The sequence below is a fragment of the Phragmites australis genome, chromosome 11, assembly GCF_958298935.1.
Source record: "Phragmites australis chromosome 11, lpPhrAust1.1, whole genome shotgun sequence".
Lineage (NCBI taxonomy): Eukaryota > Viridiplantae > Streptophyta > Magnoliopsida > Poales > Poaceae > Phragmites > Phragmites australis.
The window spans coordinates 9,174,971-9,191,774 of NC_084931.1; positions in this window are offsets into that span (position 1 = coordinate 9,174,971).

Below are 16,804 nucleotides of genomic sequence, written 5' to 3' on the forward strand. Positions count from 1 at the left end.
TTGGAATAAACTATTTCTCATATTACACTTCCTTAGCTTAGAAGATAAGCCTCTATACGCATATTCTAGTACAAAAAGTCTCTTAGACCGAATAACGGAATCTTCCTATTTCTCTCCTTGTCGCATATGGATCACAAAGCTGGTTAAGATCAATAAGTGATCAGACTAGCTCTGATACTAATTGTAGAACCGAGATAGGTGACTAGAGCAGGGGTGAATAGACGTCTTACAGATTTCTTGCGAAATAGATGATCCATTCCTTGTTAACCCAATGTTCCTCAAAAACATACAAACAGAAGCATAAACTGTAGAGAGACAAAGTGAGAAAAAAAGTTCCAAGGCAAAATAACTCTAAGAATAGAATATGAACCATAGGCTCTATTCAAGACTATTTCATGTGTCTTTATGCACAAAAGCTTGAAACTTGAATAACGAACAAAGCAAAATGACAGTTACTGAAAGAAGCAACTCCCCAAGTTGACGGTCTAGAGGCAAGGAGATTTAAGACCCTCTCAAATACATGATTATATGAACATTTATGCCTCTAGCAATAAGAAAAATTACTTCACAAAATTATAGCCCAAAAAGAAAAAAATCACAACCGAAAAAGAAAAACTTGCAAACTTACAAGGGAACCAATAGAGAGAGACTAGAAGGAGGGGAATTCAAGCATATGCAAAAAATATGAACTTCATTACTCAAATAGATCAACCATATTTTAGACGGATTACAAAGTTATTTCTCTCACAAAAGCTCTAGCCTATTACAAAGACTAAGCCCATCTTTTCCTCTCATTCAAAACCTATCACTAGGCTATCAAATGGCTAGCTCCACCTCTCTCTATACCTCTACTCTCTCTATTTATATGCCTAGGGAGGTCTCTTGGCCCTTAAGTTTTTTTATTCCCAAAATACCCTTCACGGGTAATGCGCTCCTACCTACCATCGGAGCATTTTGGTCTATTTTTCACTCCTTCAATCGAACGGTCACAACTTCTTCATGACTTAGCTTCACCTCGACACAAACTTTGTGATGATGCCATGTGACCCTCTAGTCCTCCAGCGGTTTTAAGGCCAAACCGTGAAACCCTACTATGCTTTTCAAACCATGACTAGCCGATACTTGCTTTGCCTCAAGCAGGTGCTCGGATGTCGACACGTGTACTTTGTCTTGCGATTTTGATCGCTGGCAAGTCTCTTTCACTCTCGATTCCTCAGGCCGCCATGTCACTTGTACTGACATCCCCTTCACTTGACTTTATCAACACGCCATCTTCATCCTTCTCCATCCATACTTTGCTTGACCTTCACGTGTACCGCTAGGATCACCCTTAACTCCACCCGGTCTCCTTGATCGTCCGGCACCAATCACGTGAACATTATGCCAAATTGCACATTATGCAGAAATCATGAACATCGATGACGTCGTTTGCCCTCACCGGACCATCCAGTGCACTACTCCCACTTTTCTATCTATGCTGAAATGCTTTGGTGCTCCTTTCACCTTAACACCAGACAATTCGGTGAGTGCAAAATCCCAAGCATCAAATGATCCGGTGAGGTAATTTTCTTTGGACTCACACCAACTCCATTGTACTTTCTAACAATGGTTAGCCATAAGCAAAATCATGCATCAACACAATCATGACAAGCAAGTTCCACTCAAGACCAATGTTGTCAATGACTCATCACAAACAAACCAAGGCACATCTCAATTTGGTTTCTCATGTAGCAAACCAAAACATGACCCTTTCCTATTTGAAAAGAGAAACATGGCCCTTCGATCGAGATCAAACTTATTCACTTTCGTCGTTTCACATTACAAAGTTTTATCTCGATTGGCAGAGACTAAATATGTGATTATTTACCGTATATGTAACATTATTAGCATATCAAAATATAATGCCCGGCTGAAAGATGAGAGAGAACATATGAGTACATATAAGAAGTATCTTTTGATATTGTAATCTATAATCATCACTCACGATGGAAGTTAAACCAGTTTTGTTTGCAACGCAGGTACTAGACACGAAAACTGGATTTTTATAATTAGCTCCTGAAAATAGCCTAAGCGGCTAAGTGGTGAAGCGAGACCCAAGGCTATTTTGCTTGCTGAATGCTATTGTGCCAAACACATTGCTCCCAACACACAGCCATCTGGGATCTAGATGCTACACATCTTTTCCATGCTTGTGATATTTGCGGTTGGGGCCCTTTTTCTACAGTTTTCCGCTTCGTTTGCCTCACTTCCTCCCTTCGTTTTGATTTTCTGCATGGTTTTGATCATTTTCTTTGTTTGCCTTTTCTTTTTCTTTTTCTTGAGAAACTCTTAGCTGCTAACAATAAGTGTTAGACTTGTATTGTTCGGTCCATGTTTTAGGCCCATTAGGGTTTCCCGGCTGTATGGTACCTGGCCTATTTATATAAACCCTGGTGTATTGATACATAATCATCATGAGATTATTCCACTATCATGGTATCAGTGACAGTCGCTCTTGTGACCTCCCTCTACCGCTTCCGCTCTTAACCCTAACCCTAGCCTCTTTCCACTGACACCCTTCTCCCTCCTGCGCACGCCCACTTACCCATGGCCGGCGACCAGTCCTCTATCGAGGTCGTCGAGCATTTGCACCAGATGGAGGCTGCCGAGCGCTTGCACCAGATGGAGGAGCAGCACCATAAGGCAGAGTGCCACCGCTAGGAGGAAGATCGCTGCACCTTGGTTGAGGCTAAGCGCCTACGTGATGAGGCTGCGGTCGACGCCATGATCGTCGCCCAACTTCACGCACAGGCCATCTCCATCACCAACATCAGGACTTTCATCCCCATCATCCTCGACCTCACTTCGCTGAATTACTCCAAGTGACGAGGTCTTCACATCATCATCCTCGGTAAGTACGCGTTGACGTATCAGGTGCTCTCCGATGAGGTTCAACCTCACATGGCATCGTATGGACTGCACTGAAATCTCTTGGTTATATGGCACAATATCCGCTAATCTCCTTGAGATCATGACGGTCCCGAACGCCACCAGCCGCACCGTCTGGCTTGCCCTCGTCGACACGGAGTTTCACAATATCGTCCATCTCCGACTACTGCTGGAAGTTGAAAACTATGGCGGATCAACTCAGTGACTAGGGTGAACATGTCTCCAATAGTGAGAGTCTTGTCCGTCTTGCGTAGCCTCAACGAAGTACTCCCACATGGCGGCCCTGCTCAAATGATAGAAGCCATTTTTGTCCTTCGTCGACATTCACAATGATCTACTCTTGGAGGAGATTACGTTGCACAACAAGCTGGCACCTTCATCTACCGTCCTCGTCACCTCTGCTCCCTCCACCAGGCGTAACCCCTCTCCGGCAACACCCAGGGTAGTGTGCATGATGGCTCACTGGTCGTGCTCTCCTGTGGCTCTACAACGACATGGGGGGGGGGCAATCACCCCAACAACCGCCACCGTCGCAACAACCACCACCATCACAACAACCGCAACATTGGAGGCAACAGTGAAAACAAGATCGGCGCACAGGGGGTTGTCTAGAGCGACGTATTGGGGGCTGTCCAGAGTGGCGCGCATGGCGGATGGCTGCCGTCGTTCTCAACCCATGGACTGGAAAGTGTGGCTCACCACTGTGTCTTGCCCGTCCGGTGGTTTTGCATCGCGTCCCTAGCATCATCCGCATGTGACACCCCAGGTGCTCACCATGGCCCACCCAAGCACGCTAGGTCTTCATGCCTACAATGCTCCCACTGCGGCGTCGCCCACGTCATCCCTCCCTTCGTGTCGTAGTAGCAACAGGTGCCCATCACCAGCAACACATACTGGGATTAGGCGGCTCTTGCTCAGGCCTTCCAAATGATGACTTTAACGCTGCCACCGACAACCGAATGGGCTATGGACTCAGGTGCCACCAATCATATGACATCGGACGCCAGTAACCTCACTGTTTCCTAGCCACCATCCCTTGCAAATCCTTCTAGCATCATCGTTGGTTAATGGTTCCATTCTTCCTATCACATCTGTTGGTTCCACTCATATATCTGCCATGCATGGTCCTCTTTTTCTTTGAAATGTTCTTATCACTCCTCAAATCATCAAAAATTTAATTTATGTTTGTCGTTTTACCACTGACAATAACTGTTACGTTGAATTTGATCCATATGGTCTCTCTGTGAAGAATCTTCAAACCAGGAGTGTGATCGCTAGGTGCAATAGTACCAGTGATCTCTACCCCCTGTTGTCGTCTCCTATTGCTCCACATGCCTTCGTTGCTACTACGTTTCCCACCCTTTGGCACCGGTGTCTTTGTCATCTTGGTACTAAGGCTTTATCTCGCCTAGCTAGCATATCTGCTATTTCGTATAATAATAGTGCCATCGAGTCCATCTGTCATGCTTGTCAACTTGAGCACCACATTCGTTTACCTTTTGCAACTTCTAGATCTCGAGCCGTCAAGAATTTCGATTTAATACATTATGATCTTTGGAGCTCACCTATTGCTAGTGTCTCTGGTTACAAGTATTACTTAATCATTCTTGATGATTGCTCTCACTTTATGTGGACTTTTCCCTTACGTCTCAAGTTCAACACTTTCTCCACCCTTTCTCACATTTTTGCCTTTGTGAAAAAGCAGTTTGGCTCCAATATCAAGTGTGTGCAATGCGATAATGGCCATGAGTTTGATAAATCCTCCGCTCGCACGTTATTTCTCACCCACGGCGTTGCGCTCCGCATGTCGTGCCCACATACTTCTCACCAAAACGGTAAAGTCGAACATGCCATTCACTCCACAAATAACATCATGTGTTCCCTTATGTTCCAAGCTAGCCTTCCTTCATAGTATTGGTTCGAAGCACTCCACACAGCCACATACCTTCTCAATCGTCTACCCACCAAAACCCTACAATTATCCACACCCTACTTCGCCTTGTACGGTGTTCCACCTTCATATTCCCACCTTTTTGTCATTGGTTGTAGTTGTTATCCCAACCTTTCCTCTACCACTGTTCATAAGCTTTCTCCCCAATCTACTCTATGTGTCTTCCTTGGCTACCCTTGGGAACATAAAGGTTACCGGTGTCTTGATTTGGAGTCCAACAAAACCATTATTTCAAGGAAAATCACATTTGATGAGGCTTCATTTTCGTTTGCTGATTTGGTGACCTCATCATTGCCCACTAATCTTGAGTTTCTTTCAGACATGGACTTTACTCCGTTGCCCTTAGGGCCTCGACTTCAAGCAGGTGCTCCATCCTCTGCTGAACCTGCTGCCCCTGTTGGCTTCATGCCTCGGGTTACTGCCAGCAGCACTGGCCTCGATAACCCAGGCCACGTAGTGACAACCAGGGTAGCCATGGCACCAGCTAGCCTTGCCTCACATATTGACCTTCTCCTACCTTCGGCCAGCACTGAGCCACATGTTGGCCTGGATGCGACTTCCTTTGCGCTGCGTGTGCCACACGCTACTCCGGTGCCTCCATCGGTTGACGGTCCAGCTACCCCTGCTACTCTGGCTCAGGTCATTGCCAACCGAACTGGCTCTCTACCGCCAAGCGCTATTCCCATTCCCCCCGTGGCCAACGATCCAACGATCACCACATGGTCACTCAGAGGAAGGCTGAGTTTCGTGTTCCTGTGGACCGACTGAATCTCCACATCACAGTACTATCACCACTCCTGAAGATGTACCGTGGGGTGCTCTCAGACCCAAATTGGCCCACCACAATGACAGAGGAGTTCGATACGCTGCAGGCCAATCATACTTGGGACCTCATTCCTCGGTCTGCAGGTGTCAACATTGTAACTGGTACATGGGTGTTTCGTCACAAGCTTCATCTAGATGGGTCTCTTGATCGATATAAGGCTCGCTGGGTTCTTCACGGGTTCACTCAATGACTTGGTATTGATTCTGACGAGACTATCAGTCCTGTGGTCAAGCCTGCAACAATCCACACTATTGTTGCTTTGGCGCTCTCCCACGATCGGCCCATTCATCAACTTGATGTGAAGAATGCCTTCTTGCATGGTACTCTCTCTGAGATAGTTTACAGTGTTCGACCCTTTGGTTTTGTTGATCCTACTAGACCCGATCATGTCTGCCGGTTCAACAAGTCACTATACGGTCTCAAGCAGGCTCCCCGCGCATGGTATAGTATGTTTGCCTCTTTTTTTCTCTCACTTGGTTTTGTGGAGGCTAAGTTGGACACTTCATTATTCATCTTTCATCACGGGGAATAGACTGTATACCTACTGCTCTATGCAGATGATGTTGTGCTAACTGCTTCTTTAGAGGGACTTCTTCGTTGGACGATCTCCATTCTTCAGCATGAATTCTCTATGAAGGATTTAGTTAAACTTCATCATTTTCTAGGTGTCTCTATCAGCCGCCATCATGATGCTCTTCATTTGCCTTAGCGCCATTATATTTTGGAGATTCTAGAATGCGCTGGTATGTCATCCTGTAAGCCATGCAACACTCCGGTTGATACACACTCCAAGCTCTCCATTGAAGGTGCCCCCCATTGAGGATGTTATGCACTACTGCAGTCTTGCTGGCGTCTTGCAGTATTTGACTTTCACTTGCCCATATATTGCTTATGTTGTTTAGCAGGTGTGCCTTTTTATACATGATCCACAGGAGCCTTATCTTGCGTTGGTTTAGTGCATTCTTTAGTATCTCTAGGGTACTCTTGACTACAGATTACTTCTTCATCGGACTTCTCCTGCAGAGCTGGTTGTCTACACTAACGCCAAATGGGCTAGATGTCTTGATACACGCAAGTCCACTTCGGACCATGGCATTTTCCTCGGGGACAATCTCATCTCTTGGTCGTCAAAGCGTAAGCACACCATCTCTTGGTCCAGTGCAAAAACTAAACACCGTGCTGTAGCCAACAGCGTCGCTGAAGCCACCTCGTTGCGCCAGCTTCTCACTGAGCTCCATGCTCCTCTCCAGCGCACAACCCTGGTTTACTGCGACAATGTGAGTGTCATCTACCTCTTCACCAACACGGTTCAACATCAATGAACCAAGCACGTGGTGATGGACTTGCACTTTGTTCGTGAGCGTGTGGCTATTGGCGACGTCCGGGTTCTACATGTACCTACATCGTCCCAATTTGCGGATATATTCATCAAAGGGTTGCCGACTTCTGTCTTCATCGAGTTTCATTCCAGTCTGAATATCCATGCCAGTGGTTGATCATGATGCTCTGACTGCGGGGGAGTGTTAGACTTATATTGTTCGGCCCATGTTTTAAGCCCATTAGGGTTTCCCAGCTGTATGGCACCCAGCCTATTTATGTAACCCCTTTGTGTATTGATACATAACCATCATGAGATTATTCCGCTATCAAGAAGGATGCATCATTGTTACATGAAACTTGTTATACTATGCAAAATTATTTCGACGTGGAAGTTCTTATACTATTCCAACATCTTACACGCAAAAAATAGTCTAGGCATAGTTCAAAAAACCCAATAATATGATTAGGAAGTTCAATATTTTCACCATTCCATAGCACGGCGTGAAAGTTGTCTAGTTCAACGTTACTAACTATTTTCAAGGAGATGTTCTTTCCATATGCGCCTTACAACAAAGCCGTATAGAAAACCAATATAAATGGTCCAATAACAAATCAACGCAATACAGCAAAATGCTGCTCACCATTGCACGACATTGTACTAGTCATTTACAATCAAATCCAATATACAACACGTTAGGGTGTGCATCAGCCTGACCCTCCTTGTTATATCCACGAGTCGATGCCCTTAGCCTAGGTCTCAATAAGCATGCTATACGTATAGGTCCAACCGGAGCCACGATTAAGATATTGGGTCAACTCAACCTAAAAGACTAGTCTGATAGGTGAGAGACTCTCCACCTTTTAACATCGTGTCTTGTATATTGATCTTGTATTGGCTTGTCGATTCTAGTTATGCTTCCATTAAAACTCTAACAAGCAATTAGAGCTAAAGTTCAGTAAATCCGGAACATCTCTAGGGTCGCACAGTTATGGTTGAGCCCAAAATGTCTCTAAGGTCACATGGGTTGTGTGTGATAAGAGAGATTGTTTAGACCCGATGTATGACAAGGGAAATTTTTAGATTTAGTTCCACCTCCAAAATTGATGATGGTGAAACAGGACATAAAAGGTAGAGAGTCGCTCACCTCATGCTAGTTTTTTTGATTGAGTTGGTCTAAGATCTTGATCATGGTTCTAGTTGGGTCTGTACGTATATCAGGTCTATAGAGACCTAGGCTAGGGATGCTTGCACTACATGAAAAAGGGATATGGGTGACGGGTGATAACATTCATGGGTGACAGGTACTATACCCATTACCCCGAACGCATCACTGATGACTAGTCATTGATGACGGTTCCGTACCCGTCACCAATGATGAAAAAAGGTGACCGGTAATAACTGTTACCCGTCACCTATGACCGTCTCCTATGTGCTGGGGAGAAATTTTTAGGTGACGGGTGAGCTCTTCACCCATCACTTATATGTATAATAAATGACGGGTAACTAGGTTATCCGTCACCTATGGATTATTTATAGTTACCCATCACTTATAAAGAACATAAGTGATAGGTAGATATTTTACCCGTCACTTATGTTTCTCTTGCTCCTTAGGAATGAGCTGTTTCATGGCTGCATCCTGGAACGTAGCTAGGATTTGACAACCGTCTTCTCCCAGCAAACAATAGCAACGTATCCAAATACATATCGACAAACACACTTGTAGGAGGGCTTCACCACATAATTGCAAATATTACAAATTTCAAATGTATTCATTATAGAATCACAAATGTTACAATGTTCCGATAACTCATAATTACATAAGACTTCACAACATAAGGCTTCTATAGTGGAACTCGCCCTGTGGGCTGCTAATGTCAGACACCATGAACTCAGCGATTCGTCGTCGAATATCCGGGAGTGCACCGGTGTCGAGAAACATACACTTGTATTGCTGCATAATTTAACGCGTAACCAATGTCATGTTACCATGGAATTAAACTAATTACCGATATTAGTTATGAACAATCTTGTTTTGAACTTACATCGGGGGATTTGATATTCTTTGCTCGGAGCATGAGGAGCATGTTCCATGCAACATAGAATCCACAGGTGTTGCCCGGTGGTTGTCGGTGGCACTGCTGAAAAGAAACTTTACTGTTAGATGAAAAGAGAAAAAAATAGTAACAGAGAATATTTGGTATTTTATTTGGTAGCACTTACCACGTACCCGATCTTGTGTGTCAGCCTATGACTGATTCCGCGTTGTAGTCAGGTTGTGCTCGAAGGTACTTGTCAAAAGCCCTGCATAAAGAGGGATCGATTATGGAGCCTTTGAATGCTAGAAAAGTTTAATATGTGAACTAAGACAGGTAGAACTTACATGTCAAGGAGTTGTTTTACAACGCTGTAATCACGCGATCTAAGTTTGCCTTTTGCAGATGTTGGTCTTGACGAGTCGATGTAGAACACCAAGTCCCACTCGAGGCAAATGTTAAGTAAGATCCAATGGCCACTGGTGTTGTGGGCGCCCATCAGGTACTTCACTTTTGAGTATTGTTGCATTGCCCTGGCCAAATGATTCGCAGTGTAGTCGGGGTGAAGTTGGATGGCCGATATTGTAATGGCCTCAGGGTCAAGAAATGCGATGAGATCCTTGTTCTTCCTTGTTTCTTTCATCAAGTGTCTATAGATAAGGACACAATTAGATTCAAGTCTTAATGGTATTAATTAATGAATATCCAGTATCATGGGACTTACAATGTGAAGACCCATAATAACGATACATCCAGGCCATCAAGGTTGAAGAGGTCGTATAAGTCATTGAAACCCACAATGAAGTAGCCGTCTTAATCACTTAAGAAGTGTCACCGTTTGAACTGTATGACTATGGACTGATCATTGCTGTCTCTATAAGCCTGTAAGTAATAATTATGCAGGTCCTTACATGCTTTTCCCGCCCTTGCTAGCTCATCTACTGTCATCAAGGGCTTCCCATATTTGAATTTCGTGTTGGCCTGAGTCCACACTGGTGCAATGTCCGTGGAATTATTCATCGGTGCAATGGACTTCGACTTTGCCGGTACAATGGCCTTTGACATCTCTGGAGGGGCTTCTTAGAGTCTTTCTTCTCAACCTCCTTTTCCTTCTTCTTTTTTGGGCTCTCTGGGGGAGACGATATTGGGTCTGGAAGCGAGGCTGTCGGATGCGGAGGAGAATGCAGTGAAGCCGGCTTCTCTAGGGGAGGAGAAGACAGCTTCACTGCCTTCTCAGGAGGTGACTGGTGCAACAGCGGTGCACTTGGAGCTCGTCCAGATTGGGATGCACTGGAGACCACAATGTTGCCTCTCTTCCACTGGATCCTTTAATGTAAAGCTTCACCGAGAGTTATGACTTCCTCATTGGGGGGGGGGGGGACCTCCAACACGTGATCAATGGCATTGCTGTGTACCATATCCACCATAACCATGGCATAGCCTGCACGTATCGGGACCGTATGTAAGATGCGAATGCTTGGAAGCACCTGGCCCCTTGCAACCTCGATGTGATATCCGCCAGGTCTGATTACAAGGCTGCAGGATGTGGGCCCTTCTAGCAGGTCGATTGTATCCAGCTCAGTCTCGGTAGCAGCTACTTGTTGCTCAACCTCCCTGGAGGCGCAACTACTCTTCCCTGCAGCTCCAGGGCTAAAATCCTGTGGGTGGCATGAAAATCTCTATTCCTTTTGCTGCAAGCTGCCCTATGATGCTTGAGTAAACTTTTTGGGTGATGTCCCGTGTCAATGCATCCACATCCACTGCATCCGACCTCTTCCTCTTCTTATACATCCCGATATCTTCGGAAAAGCCGTATTTCCAGCCATGGGAACTTGATACACCTCTCACTCGACCTGGGTGCTCCGAGTTTCCCAACGCCGTTGTGAGAACATCACTTTCCCCTGACCCCGGTGAAAGAACCTTGGCTGGCTTCGGCTGCCTTTTCTTTGACTTTTTCTGCGACTGCCTGGGTTTCGGTGTTTCTGAATGTGATTTCCCCGCTATCGGACAGCTCACCCCTTGCACGCAAATATGACCGTGATCGTCCTAGGAATTGATTCCAAGGATTCTCGCGGCCTTCTCTGGCTAATTTCTCTTCCTCTGCCTGCTATTTCTCCCTTTTCCCAACGTAACCTGCTGCGCCGGTCCTGTGGTCATTCTTGTTCTTAGCATGAAGTTGTTTCTTCTTCTCACTCTCCATCTTGAACTGCTCTGAGCTCTTCATCTGCACAAAAGCATCCCAATCTTCCGATTTTAGGTGTTTGTAGCTCTCGTAGGGTGCCGCCCCTTTTGCTAAGTAACGATTCACAAGCTTGCTCTTAAAGCTTCAATGAAGTTTCGCGATCGCATTCATTGCTGCATTGACTGCAGTGTTCTTTTGACGCTCGGTCATGTTTCCAGGGTACTCCAGATATTCCATGATGATATTATTGAAAAAGTCCCTCTTCTCTTCATCACTGAGGTCATTGAACTTAGTCGTTATCGGCACCCTCTCCCGAGCAATGAGCCTTGTGACCCTCCAAAATCTTTTCAGGGCCTTTTCATCCATAGGCAGCCCATCAGCACCGATTCCTGTGATGGTAACCTTGTCCGTCGGCCACTGTGTTTGTGTCCTTGGCTTTCGGGCTCGTGCAACACTACCAGCTATCTGGCTTGGAGACTGCGTTATCGCCATATAGAGAGAAAAAACGGGAGTTGACATAAACAAAGAATATTCATCCATTCAACAAGTATAAAATGTATTGACTCGCTCGTATCAATACCTCTTCGACGGGATTGTATTCTTCGTCACTTGCCCGATGTTGGCTCTCCTGATTCAGTTACGGGTCAGGGCTCGAGCTATGATACTGGCTTTCACTGCTGCCGGAGGAGGACGTCGGGTGCGGGCATAGGCTCCTATCCGCCCCATCTTGTGCCGGGGCGGCCTCTAGTGCTAGCATCCTCTGTGCTTTTGGTTTTTAGGGGTGACAGTCCTCTTCTTTCCCATGGTTTCTTAGTGGAAAGAAAAGGAATCAAGGTTAACGATTATGATCCAAATTTCACCATTGGCTTCAACTAATTCCTAACGAACCTTATCATGCAACTAACATATATAAGTAACCGAAAAGTAACACTAATAGCAGATATACCAACAGTCCACCAATATCCCATTTCAAGATATACCTAAAAGCAATTCGAAGATGTCCTTCGGTGGATTAGTTGGGTTTTCTCTGTTGGACAATACCATTCATGCAAGAAATGCTTTAACCCTTAATTATCTCATGAAATAACAATATGATTCTATAAGGGAGAAGGAGAGGGGGGAATTGATGTGTGAAGTACAAGGACAACATACCAAGATTATCGGCCTCTACCCATGTTTTCGCTGATGCTACTCAAGCTACTATTGCCATGGATGCTTTGCAAGGTGAGCTTGACATATACAAATACTTTCTGAACTATGTCTAGTTGACACTAAGTCATTTGTCAGATTTACTCCTAAACACTTTTTACTGCATTTAGTCATACCAATTGCTTTTGTTCTTCCATGTTGAAAACCTTGACTACACCGCGTTCAGGCATTGGTCTTACCAGCATCCATTTCTCATGCATGCCTCAAGTGTTTCCTTGTATTGTTTTAAACTGAAATCTACCTTCTCTTTTATTTGTCATCTTAGAAAGTGCATAGGAAACCTTTATAATCCTTTACTACCACTATGCATGTCAATATTTTGATTTGTTACATGGAAATGATATCGGTACATTCATCTTCACATGTATTTTAAATAAGATTACACTTATTTTTTATAGCTTATGATTAGAAAACTAATGCCCAAAGGTTATATTGTGCTGACAAGGAACTAGGCATGATCACTAAGTTCTCGACATGTACTCTCAGTGGCTAAGAACAAATGTAGTGGCCACAAAAGACAAAGGATGTACAACACGAGAAAGAAAGGAAATGCATTGGAATACTCAAGGGGGGGGGCGACAGCGATGGCGACGTGCTTGGGGGCGACAGCACGTGGCGACGGTGACGGGATCGGGGGGCGACGGTGACGGGATCGGGGGGCGACGGCGACGGGTCGATGGCGACGGGTGGATGGCGACGGGTAGACGGCGACGACTCGTGGCGGGGGGTGGAGGACGACGGCGATGGTGAACCCTAGCTTTGCACAGGCAAAAAGGCTTAGGCAAAACGAGTTTTGCAATTCCGACGATGCATCTTTTCCCAGCGAGAACCACATAATGTTTCTTCATTGTTGTGTTAGTCACATAAAAGACTTGGCGAACATCTTTAGCGAGTACGAAGGGTTCAGACTTGTATCCGATATGTGTGAGATCAATGCTAGTGAACCCATACTTGTCATTAGTGACGCCCTTTGCCCCACTTACCCAATGGCACCGAAACAGAGCTACCTTGAATCCCAAGTAGTTCAGCTCCCAGATCTCCTCCCTCTATTTGACCGTAGTATGTGCCCCTCTGCATGTCATTGTCATAAGCTTCTATACATACACCACTGTTCTGGTATATGCTCTTCTTATCTTGGGCAACCGTGTAAAATGTGTATCCGTTTATATCGTACCCTTGATATGTCATAATTGTGTATATAGGGCTCGATGCCAATTTTTTTTATCAGAGCACTTGTAGGAGTACTCGATTGTCTGATTTGAACTCGGAACCAAGTCATAAACCTTCGCATATGTTGCCTCACAACCCAAGCTTCAGTCTGCCCTAGATTCTCTTCAAGCAGCATCTGCTTGTGCTCATCGACATATCGGTACACTTCGCTCATTTGTTGTAGCACAAGGAAATGAGCTTGGTCGTAAGCCTTCGGATCAGGAGTTATTGCCATCTTCCTAGAACTCCCACACCTACGAGCCTCCCCTCATGGCGAGACTTAGGCTCACCAATTGGGTTATTTGGGTCAATGTAATTAACAGACCACTCCAATGCCTCCTCTGTCGCGTAACCCTGCACGATGCATCCCTCAAGAAAGGCTCGATTCCTTACGTACAACTTTAGAATGCCCATATATCTCTCGTATGGAAATATGTGATGCAGGAACACGGGGCCAAGGTAGTGTATCTCCTTCACGAGGTGAGCAGTGAGATGTACCATGATATCGAAAAATGATGGTGGGAAATACACCTCAAGAACACATAGAGTCTCAAAGTGTCTTCTTTCTAGCTCCTCCAGCGAGTCTGGATCGAGCACCTTTTGTTCAATTGCATTGAAGAAAAAGCACAGGCTTAGGATAGCCTCGTGAATCTTTATTGGGAGGATGTTCCTAATTGCTACCGCAAGCAGTGACGTCATCATCACATGGCAATCATGGGACTTCGTCATAGCGAAATTCATTTTTAGCTCTTTTACCGAGACAAGTCTTGCGATGTTGGACGAGTAATCAGATGGAACTTTCACACTGTGCAAGAACTCATAGAATTCTTTTTTCTCCTTCCTGGAGAGAGTGACAGCTGCTGGGGGTAGGTGTTTTCCTTTGTCTGTATCTTGTGCATGGAGCTCCGGCCTTAAGCCCATTTCTTCAAGGTTAGCTCGTGCGTTCTCATGATCCTTTCCTTTTCCTTTCATTTGGAGCAATGTACCGATCAAACTCTCGTAGATATTCTTCTTTACATGCATGTTGTCGATAGAGTGACGAACATCTATTTTTTCTCAATACTCTAGCTCGAATAGTATTGATTTCTTGTTCCACATTCCTAATTGTTCATCATCCTTAGAGGATTGATTTCGCTTGCCAAGGACAACATTGATATTCTTAACCTGATTGTGGACATCTTCCCCGCTGAAATGCCTCGGAGGTAATGCTTTTTCGCTTGTGCCATCGAACTGCTTGTCCATGTTTCGGTACGGGTGTTTCCTGGGAAGGAAACGTCGATGCCACATGTACACTGTTTTCTTTGAGTTGTTCAACCTCAAAATGCATGTGTCATCTAACCAATGGGGGCAGGCTTCACCTTTTCTTTTACTCTGACCTGACAAGTTACGGAGTGCAGGCTGATCATTGATGGTGACGAACAACATGGCGTCCAAGGTAAAGTATTTTTGCTTGTACTGATCCAAAACCTCGACGCCTTCCAACCAGAGTTTCTTAAGATCATCAACTAAAGGCCTGAGGTACACATATATATCATTGCAAGGTTGTTTCAGTCCTGATATCAAGATCGACAACATAATATATTTCCACTTGTTACAAAGCCAGGGTGGAAGGTTGTAGATCGACAATACAACAGGCCAGGTGCTATGTGAGGTACTCATGTTACTGAATGGATTCATGCCATTCGTGCTCATAGCAAACCTAATATTTCTCAATTCTTCGGCAAACCAACCAAATGTGGAATCAACGATTCGCCACTGAGCGGAATCTGCTGGGTGCCGTATCATTGTGTTGTTCTTACGACCCTCCTTATGCCAATGCACCAATTGGGCCTCCTTTCTGTTGGTAAACAGACACTTCAAATGGAGAATTACAGAAAAATATCACACCACCTTCCTAGGACTACCTTTACTTTTCTTGCCTTTGTCCCCGTCACCACCGTCATTTCTACGCTTATATCGATGGGTTCCACACACAGGACATTGATCCAGATCTGCATACTCTCCACGAAACAAGATACAATCCGGCTTACATGCATGTATTTTTTTCTATTTCCAGTCCTAAAGGACAAATTATCTTCTTCGCGTCATAGACATCCTCGGGCACCAAGTTCCCCTCCGGTAGCATGTCCCTTAGCAGATCCAGCAATGCTTCGAAACTCTTGTCAGTCCAACCATATGTTGCCTTCAGCTGTAGAAACTTTAGGTTCCCAAAGATTCGTGTGTACTTCTCCTTACAGTTGGGATAAAGGGGAGTTTTGGAATCCCGCACAAATCCCTGGAATTTAGCAAACTCACCATTGTTATACTCGTCGTGCCGCTCAACATCCTGCACCATCTGGTCCACATTCCCCACAAAATCCTTGAGATCATTACCATTCAAACCTAATATGTCCTCATCCCTGAGATCATGATCCATTTCATCGGGTGTAAGTCTTTGATCTACACTGTCGGCATGGGGGGCTCGATCCATCTCTCCCTCGTTAAGGCCTTCTTCACCATGTTTATTCCAACATGTATAATTCTCTTTAAATCCACGTATGACCAAGTGTGCATGGATATTGTCTGGTTTTGGGAACTTCTTTTCATTCCTACAGTCGCTACATGGACAATACATTGTCGTTATACCATGATCTTTCATATCCGTCAAAGCAGCACTCATGAAATGCTTCACCCCGTTCAAGTACTTCGTACAAGTCCGGGTCTCGAGGTACATCCAACTTCTGTCTGTGATCTACAATTAATGTAAAAACATTCATTCTTCATTAATAGTGACCTTAATTTTGTGGTTAAGCACGCAATTAAAATCTCCAACAATTACACTAGATCTGTGGTATCTCGCGGTAGATCGGCCAAACCTAGTACCAAATCTAAGATTAATATAACTCACTTGTACTAAGATTTTGGATAAAGATGCGAAATGACCGATTACAACTCAAAGCATAACAAATCTATCAAATAGGGATGAGAGGAGAAGGAAAGAGGGAGATACAAAACCTTCAAAGACCTAGCACCAATTCAAACTTCAAATTAACAAAATATTAGAGAGTCTCTAGTGGAACCGAAGAAAATCGCTAAAACTATCGCGCGGAACTGTTGACTACTGTTCGGCCCGCACAGTGGCTGCCAGCTAGTTTTATATAACAGA